This window comes from Lathyrus oleraceus, chromosome 3, assembly GCF_024323335.1.
Source record: "Lathyrus oleraceus cultivar Zhongwan6 chromosome 3, CAAS_Psat_ZW6_1.0, whole genome shotgun sequence".
Lineage (NCBI taxonomy): Eukaryota > Viridiplantae > Streptophyta > Magnoliopsida > Fabales > Fabaceae > Lathyrus > Lathyrus oleraceus.
In genome coordinates this window covers 242,407,504-242,421,586 of record NC_066581.1, presented here as the reverse complement: position 1 = coordinate 242,421,586, position 14,083 = coordinate 242,407,504, and positions in this window count along the sequence as shown.

The window sequence follows — 14,083 nt, the reverse complement described above, 5'->3', positions numbered from 1 at the left end:
ACAATCCACCAAAATGGATGATTGATATTAAGGATACAATGAGCTTTCCCATGACCTTTGTCTGGTGTGATTTGCTTGATCCTTGAGTGTGATTGTTGCATTCATGCATCCATGCATTCATCTGCATTCATGTCATCAGAAAAATGAGAAAATATTCAAGGAACTTAAAGGGTTTATTTGCAAAATTTTCAGACATGGAAAGACCGAAAAGGCATACAAAGAAGTACAGCTTTAGACAACCTGGTGTGAAAGAGTTAAGGAATCTGACATCCTATGTATTATATCCCTTGGGTTTCAAAGTTCGCTATGGGAAGCTTCTGCCTCTGTTGACTACTCAGGTTGATGAGGGTTCGATGAGTACTCTGGCTCAGTTCTATGATCCTCTGTATCACTGCTTCTCTTTCCCGGACTTCCAGTTGTTGCCTACCTTGGAGGAGTACGCTCATCTTATTGGGATCCCGATTCTGGATCAGGTGTCGTTCAGTGGCTTAGAGAGTATTCCTACTTCTCGAGAGATTGCAGACTTGTTGCACATAGATGAAGCCTTGATTAAAGCTAATCTGACTACTAAAGGTGGAATTCAGGGTCTTCCGTCCGATTTCCTCATTGCTCAAGCTACTGTTTATGGGAAGGCCATGAGTGAGGATGCCTTTGAGGCTTTGTTTGTGCTGCTCATCTATGGATTGGTATTATTCCCCAACATCGACAAATTTGTGGATGTGAACGCCATTAGGATCTTCTCAGTTCTTAATCCCGTTCCGACTCTGTTGGGTGATGCCTATTTCTCTTTGCACCTGAGGAATGCAAAGGGTGGAGGAGTTATTGTGTGCTGTCTACCTCTGCTGTATAAGTGGTTTATTTCTCACTTGCCGCAGACGCTTGCTTTCAAGGAGAACAAGGGATGTCTACGGTGGTCTCAGAGACTTATGTCTCTCACTAATGACGATATCTCTTGGTATGATCGCGTGTATGATACTGTGCAGATTATTGATTATTGTGGTGAATTCCCTAATGTGCCTCTTCTTGGTACATGTGGTGGGATCAGCTACAATCGTATTCTAGCACGTCGTCAGCTTGGGTTCCCCCTAAAGGATAAACCTCATAACATTCTGTTAGAAGGTGTGTTCTTTCAGGAGGGTAAAGATCCCCAAGGCCTGAAAGCCAGATTTGTCCGCGCTTGCCGCAAGATCTGCAAGAAGACCAGGAATGAGTTGGGTCCGAAGAACTGCATTGCTTTGGAGCCATACACTTCTTGGGTCAGACAGAGAGCTGTCGAATATCTGATGCCATATGATCATCCGAGACCTACACCATTGGATGTGGCTGGGCCTTCAACCCTCCCTAACCAAGATGTAGAGGAGTTGAGAGAAGAAGACCTTTCACGTGCTTGGATCCGTGAAAGAGAAGAGTTGCTTCAGCAGATCAAGGAGAAGGACGCTTTGATTGAGTTCCTCGAGCATCAGGTGATCGATGATCCGAATGATACTTGGACTTCTCTGCTTCCTCAGTCTTCCAAATTCTGGAAGAGGAAGTATGATCGACTCGCGAAGGAGAAAGCGGATATGGAAGCAGCCTATGAGAGAGAGATCAAGAAGCTGTGTGCATCTCGTCTTCCAGCATCCCGAGCTTCTAGGGATCCATAGGATGCTTATTTTCCTTTTCCCTTGTAATAGTCAAAAATGTTGTACTTCTTTGTTTCAAAATATATTTGATGAGATATTCTCCATATGCTATTAAATGCTTAAATATTCAAAAATTCACAAATAATACCCTAAGGGTTCCTTGAAAATAAACAAAGCATATGCACGAGCATTTCATGCATCATGTTTGCATAAGCAGGTGTCGTTCTTGGTCTTCTTGTCTGTGGCCTAACTCTGTGCTCTTCATTTATTTTGAAGACAAGCTGACTCACCAGTACTATACCAGAGCCAATTCTGCCAGAGTAATGGATCAACTTGAGCAAGAGAACAAAGAACTGAAAGAAGAGGTCGCTCGTCTGAGTGCTTTGATGGAGCAGTTTCTGTCTACTCAGAACCAACCTTCTCCACCTCCTGCAACTCCTCCCCAGAGGACGGTTATATCAGAAGTCGTCGCTCCGACTGTGCCAGCTACTAGTGCTCACTTTGTGCCTCATGCCATGCCAGCCGGGTTTCCTTGGGGAATGCCTCCGGGTTTCATGCCAGATATTCCAGCACCAAATTTTGCTTCTATGCCGGCATCTAGCCCGGTCCTTGCTGCTGCTCCTCCTGTCGTGCATACCATTCCCAGGGTAGACGACACCATCTATCATTCTGAGCCGTCTGAGGGCCCAGATGTCAATGAGAAGATGGACGCGATGAATGATCAATTCCTTGAGCTGCGAAAGGAATTGAAGACCCTCCGAGGAAAAGATCTGTTTGGCAAGTCTGCTGCTGAACTTTGCCTTGTTCTCGGTGTTAAGATTCCGATCAAATTCAAAGTTCCTGACTTTGAAAAATATAAGGGGAACACCTGCCCTCTTGCTCACCTGGTCATGTATGCTAGGAAAATGTCTACGCAAACCGATAATGATCAGCTTTTGATTCATTACTTCCAGGATAGTTTGTCCGGTGCGGCTCTTCGCTGGTATATGAGCCTTGATAGTGCAAACATCCGATCTTTCAACGATCTTGGCGAAGCCTTCGTCAAGCAATACAAGTATAATGTTGATATGGCGCCTGACCGTGATCAACTCAGGGCCATGTCTCAGAAGGATAAAGGGACATTTAAGGAGTACGCCCAGAGGTGGCGAGAGTTGGCTGCTCAAATCACTCCTCCGCTAGAAGAAAAAGAAATGACTAAGATCTTCTTGAAGACGCTTAGCTCATTCTATTATGAGCGGATGGTTGCGAGCGCTCCCTCTGATTTCACCGAAATGGTGAACATGGGGATGCGTCTGGAGGAAGGTATCCGTGAAGGACGGTTGAGTAAAGATGAGAGCTCTTCTAAACGGTGTCGCATTACGCGAAAAACCGGCGACTCTGCTGGGGATAGAAGACAATATCCAAAGGCGTCTCTACAGGGGAACATAGCTCTGACAGCTCTCATACTTGCTTGGGAAACATCTGCTGTGGGATCGACCTGCAAAACAGCACAACATATGCCCCCAGGGGTTTACATGGACAAGATACGCTCAAGTGTCCTCAACATTCAAAATGATTTTCAAATGTTGTATCTTTCTGCAAGTTATTGTTTAGCCTTCATGTTTTTATATGCAATGTTTATCAAAAATTCGGACGTTTTTGCAAACAAAACAGTAAAATAAAAACAAGAGAGCTATTTATCTGAATAACGACTTTTGTTGATTGAAAATGGGCCTGAAAAGGCGAATACATCGGGAAGCAATTCCTAGAAAGAGGTAATTGCGCACAAAAGGAAAAATCTATCCTAATGGCAATGTGAACACGGCATTCACTATTTCCCAATTATGTTATAACTGACAGATCATCAGCTTTTCTCCCAACTCCTTGCTTTCTGAGAAGAATGACTGGACCGATCACATCTTTCGAGATGGTAGACGACGAAGCGCGATGAAGTACAGATAACTCAGACTGTAGTCTTCGCTTTAATCCCTCTTTTGGCTGGATCGCCCTTTCGGGTTTTCAATCCACCGGGATACCCATTTTTGCCTAAGCCGCCCTTGCGGGTTTTCGACTTACCGGGTGTACAAATTCTTTTCATTTTATCCCTAATTTTTGCCCGAACCTTTTCTTTCTGTTTTTTGGTTCGCCGGGATGCCCTTTTTTGCCTGGACTCTTTTATTCTTTTTGTCCAGCGGGTCAATTTATGCGAAGTATTTTTTGACTACATCTGAGTTAACAGGGGACGGGAAATCTTCACCATCCATAGTTGTAAGCATCAAGGCTCCACCGGAGAAAACCTTCTTCACAACATATGGACCTTCGTAATTAGGATTCCACTTGCCCCTGTTATCTGTACCGGGAGGAAGGATCCTCTTCAAAACTAGATCACCAGTTTGATAGCTCCGAGGACGCACTTTCTGATCAAAGGCTCGCTTCATCCTTCTCTGATACAACTGCCCATGGCACACAGCTGCTAGCCGTCTCTCTTCGATAAGGCTTAACTCATTAAACCTTGTTCGAATCCACTCGGCTTCGTCCAGCTTGACATCTAGCAAAACCCTCAGAGAAGGGATCTCCACTTCAACAAGTAGGACTGCTTCCATACCATACACAAGGGAGTACGGGGTTGCCCCGGTCGACGTACGCACTGAGGTACGGTACCCATGCAAAGCGAAAGGCAACATCTCATGCCAATCCTTGTACGTAACGACCATCTTCTGCACAATCTTCTTGATATTCTTGTTTGCCGCCTCTACAGTACCATTCATTTTTGGTCTGTAAGGAGAAGAATTGTGATGTTCAATCTTGAAATCTTTGCAAAGCTCTTTCATCATCTTGTTATTGAAATTTCGAACCATTGTCAGTGATGATTCGCTCAGGAACTCCATAACGACAGATGATTTCTTTCTTAATGAACCGGGCAACCACTTGTTTGGTAACATTAGCATAGGAAGCTGCTTCCACCCACTTGGTGAAGTAATCGATCGCAACCAAGATGAAGCGATGTCCATTCGAAGCAGTAGGCTCAATCTTCCCAATCATGTCAATGCCCCACATCGCAAACGGCCAAGGCGAATTCAGGACATTCAGAGGGCTTGGTGGCACATGCACATTATCAGCATAGATTTGACACTTATGGCACTTCCGAGCGTACTTGAAACAATCAGATTCCATAGTCATCCAGTAATAACCGGCTCTCAACAGTTTCTTCGACATTGCATGACCACCAGCATGGGTACCAAACGAACCCTCGTGCACTTCTTGCATCAACATGTCTGCTTCGTGTCTATCCACGCATCTGAGCAAGACCATGTCAAAGTTCCTCTTATACATCACGTCGTCCTGATTCAGATAAAAGCTTCCAGCTAGCCTTCTCAGGGTTTTCTTGTCATTCTTTGACGCACCTTCAGGATACTCCTGGCTCTTGAGGAAGTTATTGATATCAAAGTACCACGGCTTCTCATCAACCACTACAGACTCGGCTGCAAACACATACGCAGGCCTCTCGAGTCGATTCACCGCAACATGTGGCACATGATTCCACCAATGAACTTTGATCATAGAAGACAAAGTAGCCAAGGCATCAGCCATCTGATTCTCATCCCGGGGGACATGATACAACTTCACCTTCTTGAAGAACGTCAGTATTCTTCTGGTGTAATCTCTGTACGGAATCAAATGCGGCTGGTTGGTGTTCCAATCTCCATTGACCTGATTGATCACTAGAGCGGAATCTCCAAATATATCAAGCGTTTTGATTCTCAAATCAATGGCTTCTTCTATCCCCATGATACAAGCCTCATACTCAGCTTCATTATTGGTGACATCGAAAGTCAGCCTGGCAGAGAAAGGTATATGAGCCCCTTTAGGATTGATCAGCACTGCACCAACACCATTACCGTTCACATTCACAGCCCCATCGAACATCAATGTCCACTTGTCGTCAGGATCCGGTCCTTCCTCGACAAGAGGCTCTTCACAATCTTTCATCTTAAGATACATGATGTCTTCATCAGGGAATTCAAACATCATAGGCTGATAGTCATCAATCGGTTGTTCGGCGAGATAGTCTGACAAAATACTACCTTTGATAGCCTTCTGCGACGTGTACTGGATATCATACTCTGTCAAGATCATCTGCCAACGGGCAACACGTCCGGTGAGAGCCGACTTCTCAAAGATGTATTTCACTGGATCCATCTTAGAAATCAACAAGGTAGTATGGTTCAACATATACTGCCTCAGTCGGCGAGCAGCCCAGGCCAAAGCACAGCAAGTTTTCTCAAGCTGTGAATATTTGATTTCACAGTCGGTAAACTTTTTGCTAAGGTAGTATATGGCATGCTCTTTTCGACCAGACTCGTCATGCTGTCCCAATACACACCCCATCGAGTTCTCAGTCACTGATAGGTACATTATCAGAGGTCTCCCAGGTACTGGAGGAATAAGGATTGGAGGTTTCTGTAAATACTCTTTTATTTTGTCAAAAGCTTTCTGACAATCATCATTCCACCTGATTGCTTGATTCTTTCTTAGCAATTTGAATATCGGTTCACACGTGGCAGTTAGGTGAGATACAAACCTTGCAATGTAGTTCAATCTCCCTAAAAAGCCACGAACCTGCTTTTCTGTTTTTGGTTCAGGCATTTCTTGAATAGCTTTGACTTTTGCTGGATCAACCTCAATCCCTTTCTCACTGACAATGAAGCCTAACAGCTTCCCAGATCTCACACCAAACGTACACTTGTTCGGATTCAGCCTCAGCTTGAACTTTCTCAGTCTATCAAACAACTTCTGCAAATTTACCAAGTGCTCCTCTTCTGTCTGCGACTTCGCAATCATATCATCTACGTACACTTCAATCTCTTTGTGCATCATGTCATGAAAGAGAGTCGTCATAGCCCTCTGATAGGTAGCACCGGCATTCTTCAGCCCAAATGGCATCACCTTATAGCAGAACGTGCCCCAAGGTGTAATGAATGTCGCCTTTTCCATGTCCTCTAGCGCCATCTTAATCTGATTATACCCAGAGAAACCATCCATGAAAGAGAATACCGAGGATTGAGCCGTGTTATCCACCAATACATCAATGTGAGGTAATGGGAAATCATCTTTCGGACTCGCTCTGTTCAAATCCCGGTAATCAACACACATTCTGACTTTGCCATCCTTCTTTGGCACGGGAACGATGTTGGCCACCCACGGGGGATACGTCGTCACTGACAAGAAACCCGCATCGAACTGCTTCTGAACCTCTTCCTTGATCTTCACTGCCATATCAGGACTCGTTCTGCGGAGCTTCTGCTTGACCGAAGGACACTCTTCTCTGAGAGGTAGTCTATGCACCACAATATCAGTATCCAGCCCAGGCATATCTTGATAAGACCAGGCGAATATCTCCACATACTCTCTCAGCATCTCAATCAACCTGCTCTTGACCTCTGTCTTCAAAGCAGCCCCGATCTTAATATCTCTTCTGGCGTCCTCAGTACCAAGATTAACAATCTCCAACTCCTCCTGATGAGGTTGGATGACCCTTTCCTCTTGCTTCAGCAATCTAACCAATTCTTTCGGGAGTTCACAGTCTTCCTCACTCTCCTCTTCAGCTTGGTAAATGGGATTATTGAAATCATACTGAGCCATAACAGAATTGTTCATAGTAGATGCCGTGAGATCACTTCTGCATGTTTAATGCTTTGTTTTAGAAAAAGAGCTCAATAAAGTCACAAAAACAAAAACATTGCCATTTTTTATTTTTTTGAAAAATGAAAACAAAAATAGAAAGACAGGGATCACAAAATTGTTTGCAAAACGTCCTTTATTAATGATAATCATTGAAAAAACATGATGAGGCCCTACAATGAACCACTACGTCTTAGGCAGAACGTAGGGTTTTGTGCAGAATGAAAAAACAAAAGAAAATTACTTTGTTTGAAGAGTAACTTGGACCACATCTTCTGTTGTCCAATTGCTGATCACTTCCCCTGGTGCACACGGGCGAACCCAGTCGTCGAGATCATAATCACTGTCACCATCTTCGCTACTGGCCGCAAAGACATCACCGTGATTCATCAGCCCAGCGCTGGTAAAGGTACTCGGACCTGCCGGCACACCCTGCTCCGCTCGCATAGGTTGATAGCCAATTCCAAACTTATCCTCTTTGACAGGCAAATCCACCATCTTGCCCCAGCCTTCAGCTTTGCCAGAGTCAACAACCTCCTTGGCCTGCTTGTACGAAGCAATCGAAGCACCTGGCTTTCTCTGATCAGCAAATGCCACCTTCTCGAGAGCAACAGTCTCGAATGCCTGGCATAAAGTTTCGTGGATCTCGCCATCCACCTCTACATACTTGAAAGAGGATAGGTGACTCACCAGAATATCTTCTTCGCCGCACACGGTCACAATCTGACCGTTCCAGACATACTTGAGCTTTTGATGGAGAGTCGACGAGACTGCCCCTACTGCATGGATCCACGGACGTCCCAACAAACAACTGTAAGCGGGCTGAATGTCCATCACATAGAAGATGATATCAAACACCTCTGGACCTATCTTCACAGGCAAGGTAACTTCACCAAACACAAAACGCTTGGATCCGTCAATTGCACGAACTATCAGGTCACTAGGAGTAAGCACAACCCCTTCAACTGATATCTTCTTCAGAATTTGTTTAGGCAACACATTCAGCGACGAGCCGGTGTCCACCAACACGTGAGATAACACTGGCCCCATGCACTCCATGGTGATGTGCAAGGCCTTATTATGATTACGACCCTCAGGCGTTAAGTCTAGGTCAGTGAACCCTAAACCATGCCTGGTGCTCACGTTGGCAATTACACCCTCTAGTTGGTTGACGGAAATCTCTTGAGGTACATACGCCATGTTCAACATCTTCAACAAGGTGTTACGATGTGCCTCAGAGCACAGCAGCAAAGAGAGAATTGAAATCTTGGACGGAGTCTGGTTAAGCTGATCTACAATCTTGTAGTCACTTTTCTTAATGATCCTCATGAACTCCTCCACGTCCTTCTCGAACGAATCCTCAGGCACCTCCTTCTGAGCCGGTTCCTCATCAACAACAACCTGTTTGCCCTTTGACTTAGCAAAAGCCTCAGCATTAGCGTCCCTCAACGGTTGAGGAGCAAACAGTCGTCCGTTGCGAGTAAAGCCTCCTGGTCCACCGACATTGTCCACAACGGGACTCACAACCACAGGAGTTTTACTGACTGGCACACCAATTGTCACGGGCGCTTGATTCGATGGCATGACCCGATTCTCATCCCTTCTGTTGCTACGATAGGCATTGTCGTATTTCCAGGGAACAACCCGGCTATCAACAACCCTTCTGACCGGAGCGACGATGGTTGTCGGACTACTGGCAGTAACTGGTGCAGAGATGGTAACTGGATTACCACTGGTTGTAGGCGCACTAACAACTCTTTGCCCACGTCCTTTAGACGGTTTGAAATATATAGTGACAGTTGACACTGCCCCATGATCTCTGACAGCCCGACTGAATTGCAGACAGCCCTCGTTCATCAAACCCTGAATACCAGCCCTCAACTGGTCACAACCATCATCTGACTCAGCACAGTCAATACAGTCTTTATCACAACCCGGGTAGACACCCCCATTCAACAAACGACCCTTGACAACTGACAGAGAAGTCTGAACATCGTCCACACTGACAACCAAATCCTCAGCTTCTACCCCTTCAATGCAGTTCACCCGGTGAGCACCATGCGGCGGCATAGGGTTATTAACAACATTCGGCACAGGAGCGAAATTGATAGTTTTCGCATCAATCAGGTCCTGGACTTTATGATGGAAAGCCCTGCAGTTTTCTATGTGGTGTCCCGGTGCACCAGAATGAAAGTCACAACGCACATTGGCATCATACCCAGGTGGTATTTTTGTCAACGGCGCCATAGTCCTCAGTTCAACAAACCCTAGTCTGAGCAACTCAGGTAGCAACTCGGCATAGGTCATCGGCAATGGGTCAAAACGTCGATCAGGCATCCTCTGCCTCGGCTGATACGGACGTTGTTGTTGTTGTTGTTGTGGCATTTGTTGTTGAACTCTCTGTTGTTGCGGTTGTTGACGTTGTTGAGGTGCAGGAATTGTTACTGCAGCAACCTGACGGTACTGACTTCTGTTCTGATTTCTGCGGTGTTGAACAACATTAGTCTCACCTTCTCTCCGGCGAGGTGCCCCAGCAAAAGGTTTCTTGGAAGACGAGGACCCCACATCTTGAATCTTACCAGCCTTGATCAAGCTCTCAGTCCTCTCTCCGCAGATAACCACATTGGAAAAACTACCGAATGGGCAGCTTCCCATCCGGTCCATAAACACACCCTGAAGAGTACCGATAAACATATTTGTCAACTCCCTTTCCAGCATAGGGGGTTGAACTCTCGCAGCCAATTCACGCCACCTCTGGGCGTACTCCTTGAAGCTTTCTTCTGACTTCTGACAGAGACTTTGCAGCTGAGTCCGGCTCGGCGCCATGTCCATGTTGTGCTTGTATTGCCTCAAGAAGGCCTCTCCCAAATCCCTCCAGCATCGGATAGAATCTCTCTTCAGTTCCATGTACCAGTCCAAAGAAGCCCCAGATAGACTATCTTGGAAAAAATACATCCACATCTTTTCGTCATCGGTATAAGCAGAGATTTTCCTATAATACGCCTGCACATGGGTGCGAGGGCAAGAAGTACCGTTATACTTATCGAAAGAGGGTGCCTTGAATTTATAAGGGATCCTTAACCCTTCCACTAGACCCATATTTGTAACGTCAAATCCCAAAGAATTCTGACATTCCATGGCTCTAATCTTCTCAGCAAGGGCATCAACCTTCCGATCCCTATCCTCAACTCTTCCAGCAACTTCATCATCTTCACTCAGCAGTGTGAACATGTCCTCTTGTCTGTCAACAATCGGAGTTGGATGACGAACCGGAGCCCGGGTAGCTCTGACATTGACAATCTATGCAGCAAGAGGCTGTCCATTAATTCTTATTCCTCTGAGTTCATCCCCCACGGCATAGTCATTGGCGGGAGCAGCAGCATTAACATTCTCATGAGCAGGTGCAACAACAGGTGAAGCACGGTTGGACGTCTGAATCACGGTCTCTTGTCTCTGAACCAGGGCCCGAAGCTCCTCCTGACCTTGCGCAACCCCTTGCATCATCGTCATAAACTGGGCCATGTTCGCCCTCATCTCATCCAACTCGGTCTGAACTTGATCCATACTTCTTTGTTGATTGAGTCTGGTTGAATACCGGTGCGGTCTTCGATCAGCTATCCTGCCTGACACAGGAATCAGAGTGAGAAGTCACGAGCAAGAACACCTGTTATGCAATATGATATGAGTATGATGCTAATGCATATGATGCACATGATATGATCATTTCTCAGGCATTCAAAGAGCCTGATTCATCTTCAAAAGATGGCAACCTGCAACAAGAATCAACACAGCAGCACAGGAACAACATACACAAGAGTGATAAGCACAAAGTGAAACCAACAACCTCATCTATAGATAAGCAACAGGATCATACAACAAAGTCAACAAAGATCCAGGTACATCAAAGTACAACAATGAATCCCACCCAACAAGCCTGGGGGTGATTCACAAACATAAACATCAGGAATACGAGCTAAGACAAATGACTTCCAGGAATGAGCGTCTTCAAGTAGTGACACTGGTCTATCAACAATTCACACCCTGAACATTCTGGCAAGGGAGTAATCTTCTCCTCCAACTGTCTTCTAAGCTCTACAACTTCTGCTCTAAGTTGGTTCTCTGATGCAAGTCTCTGGTCGACTTCCTTCTTCAATTGGATATCTTTGTCTCTGAGTTGCTTCTCCAAGTCTCTGATCTTCTTCTGATAACTGGCCTCAGCTCTCTGCAATCTCAAACACTCTCTGTGCTCTGCATTCAGCAAGTTCTCCATCTCTGCATAAGATCTCTTCTTGCTCCTTACTCCACCAACATCTACACTCTGGACATCTCTAAGTTGATGAGTCAGGTTCAATCTATCAGCTTTGGCTTGATACAACTCCATCTGGGCATCTTGCTCTTTCTCCTTCAATCGGCGATTCTCCATCAGGGCTTGCTTGTACTGCTTAGCAGGTACACTCTCGGCAAGGATCAAAGGTGGTTGCACTTGCAACGGGTTCATCCTATCATAGGGCAACAACAAAGTTTCCACTCTCTTCTTGACCCAATCAATGTAATCAGGCATAGCAATGGCAAACTTCTTCCCTAAGACAGATCCATCCTGGACACCAATAGACTTCCAAGCTCTTCCTATCTGCTCCAATCTAGCAGTATCGCTTCGCTTCTCAAAATACACACTCTCAGCTATCTCAGCATCAAGTGGTCTTCCACTCATCACAAACCCCAACTGGCGAAGAGAAAGAACCGAGTTGTAATTGATGCAACCCTTAGTCCCTACAAGTGGCACATTCCGGAATTCTCCACAACTCATAATAACATCCTGCAGTCCATCCAGTAAGATTGCCATCTGATATCATATGAAGTAAGAGACATAACCCTCTGAGTCCACCTATGAGTGCTCTAAGCATCCACAAAAGGTCCACTAACTGGCAGGAGAGACAAGAACCATCTGAGCAATAGTGGCAGGCAACATCTGATAGCTCCACCCTTACCATGCCTACTGTGGATAGCATAGTAAGTGTCAGCTAACAGAGTAGGAACCGGGTTTCCTCCAAAAAAAAATGATGACTGCAGCATAGTCCACAAAGTTGGGCATACTCGGGAACAAGACGATCCCATAAATCATAATGGCTAACTGAGCATGAAAAGCTTCCCAATTCCCCTTCTCTGCTTCTCCTCTAGCAATCCTCAACAGAAACTTCAAAGGCCAACCCACAACATCCCCACTGGACTTCCAACTATCACCGACTTCTTTGATACCCAAATGGAGAGCTCTGGAGACAACTCTGAAATCAACCTCCTTCGGAACATCCAAGAAAGGAACCTGATGCTGGATAGGAACATTCAACAGAATAGAGTACTCCTCGAGAGTAGGCGCCAACTGATAGTCCTGAAAGGTGAAGCAACGAAGCTCCGGGTCGTAGAACTGAAGAAGAGTCTGTAATGGCACTGGATCAACTACCATCTTCAACAGTGTCAGAATATCCCCATACTGATTGACAAACCCCTTCAGATTACCACTGGTCACAAGGTTGCTCAACTCTATCAGAGACGTCAAAGGCTCACGGTGAAAGCTATAGGAACAAGTCTTCCGCTTCATCTCTGGGACTGTTGCCATCTCTATCAGTGAATAGACTCTGGAATGTACCTGAGAAATGATATGCATGCAGGGATTAGTTTTTTTCTTTTTTCTTTTCTTTTTTTCAATTCTTTTTTATTGCATTTCTTTTGAAAATAAACATGTTATGATGCAAATGATGCAGACAAGACTGGCAGGTTGTGCATCTCTGAACACAGGATCGAAGCTTCGGCTCGAACTCGGAACCACAATTCATCTGAAACCCAAAGTCATCTGATAAACTGTCATTTGAACCCAATCTGAGGAACCAAGTCACCAACAAGTCACCGACAAGTCACCAACTGTACCTGTAATAATGATCATTCCCTCCCCACTCACGGGTGTCATCTAGGCCAGGGTAAGGTCAAGAGAAACGAAGCATAAATAACCTTTCACAGAATATCATCATATACACACCCGACGTATGTAACGATAATATCCCACCAGGGTCTGAACTGCTCGTGATATAAATGTTCCGCTAAGTGGCGCATACCACCCACTTCCCATGAATCACTCTATTCTTAGGTTTCCTAGATTTCACTCATAGCCTGGGTATTGGGCCTTTTACCTCGAGTAACTCCCACCCCAAACAGAGAAACACAGCACAGCCAGCACAGATGAATATGAATGAATGCAAACATTAATGCACACATAAATGCAAATAATAAATAAATGAATGCAATAAATAAAGCAGCAAACAGCAACCAAAACCCTAACCTAGAGAGCGCTAGGAGAGACTCGCTTAGGGAAGATGGACCAGCAAGAGGTCAACTTCTCAGGTCCCCAGCAGAGTCGCCAGCTATCGCATTACGCGAAAAACCGGCGGGAAAACAAAACAACAGAGCCGCCACCGTGCGTTATTTATCCCAAAAGAGGGAAAGGAAACGCTCGAAGTAAACCTGGAAACGACATGGTCTCGCGACCAAAGAGAATGGGATCGGGAGTCGGTTATGCGAAGGGAAGGTATTAGCACCCTTACGCATCCGTCGTACTCGACGGGATCCACGCACAAAAGGAAGGAAAATGGTTGCTAAAACACTGCTCACCAACATCAAACACTGGCTGAAAGAGACACAAGAAAACAAAAGAAACTGACTCGGCAGGATATCGCATCCTAGGCCTACGTAGTCTGTCAAACATAGACATCAGAGTTGACGTAGTTCGGACAGGGGAAACGTGCTCGCTA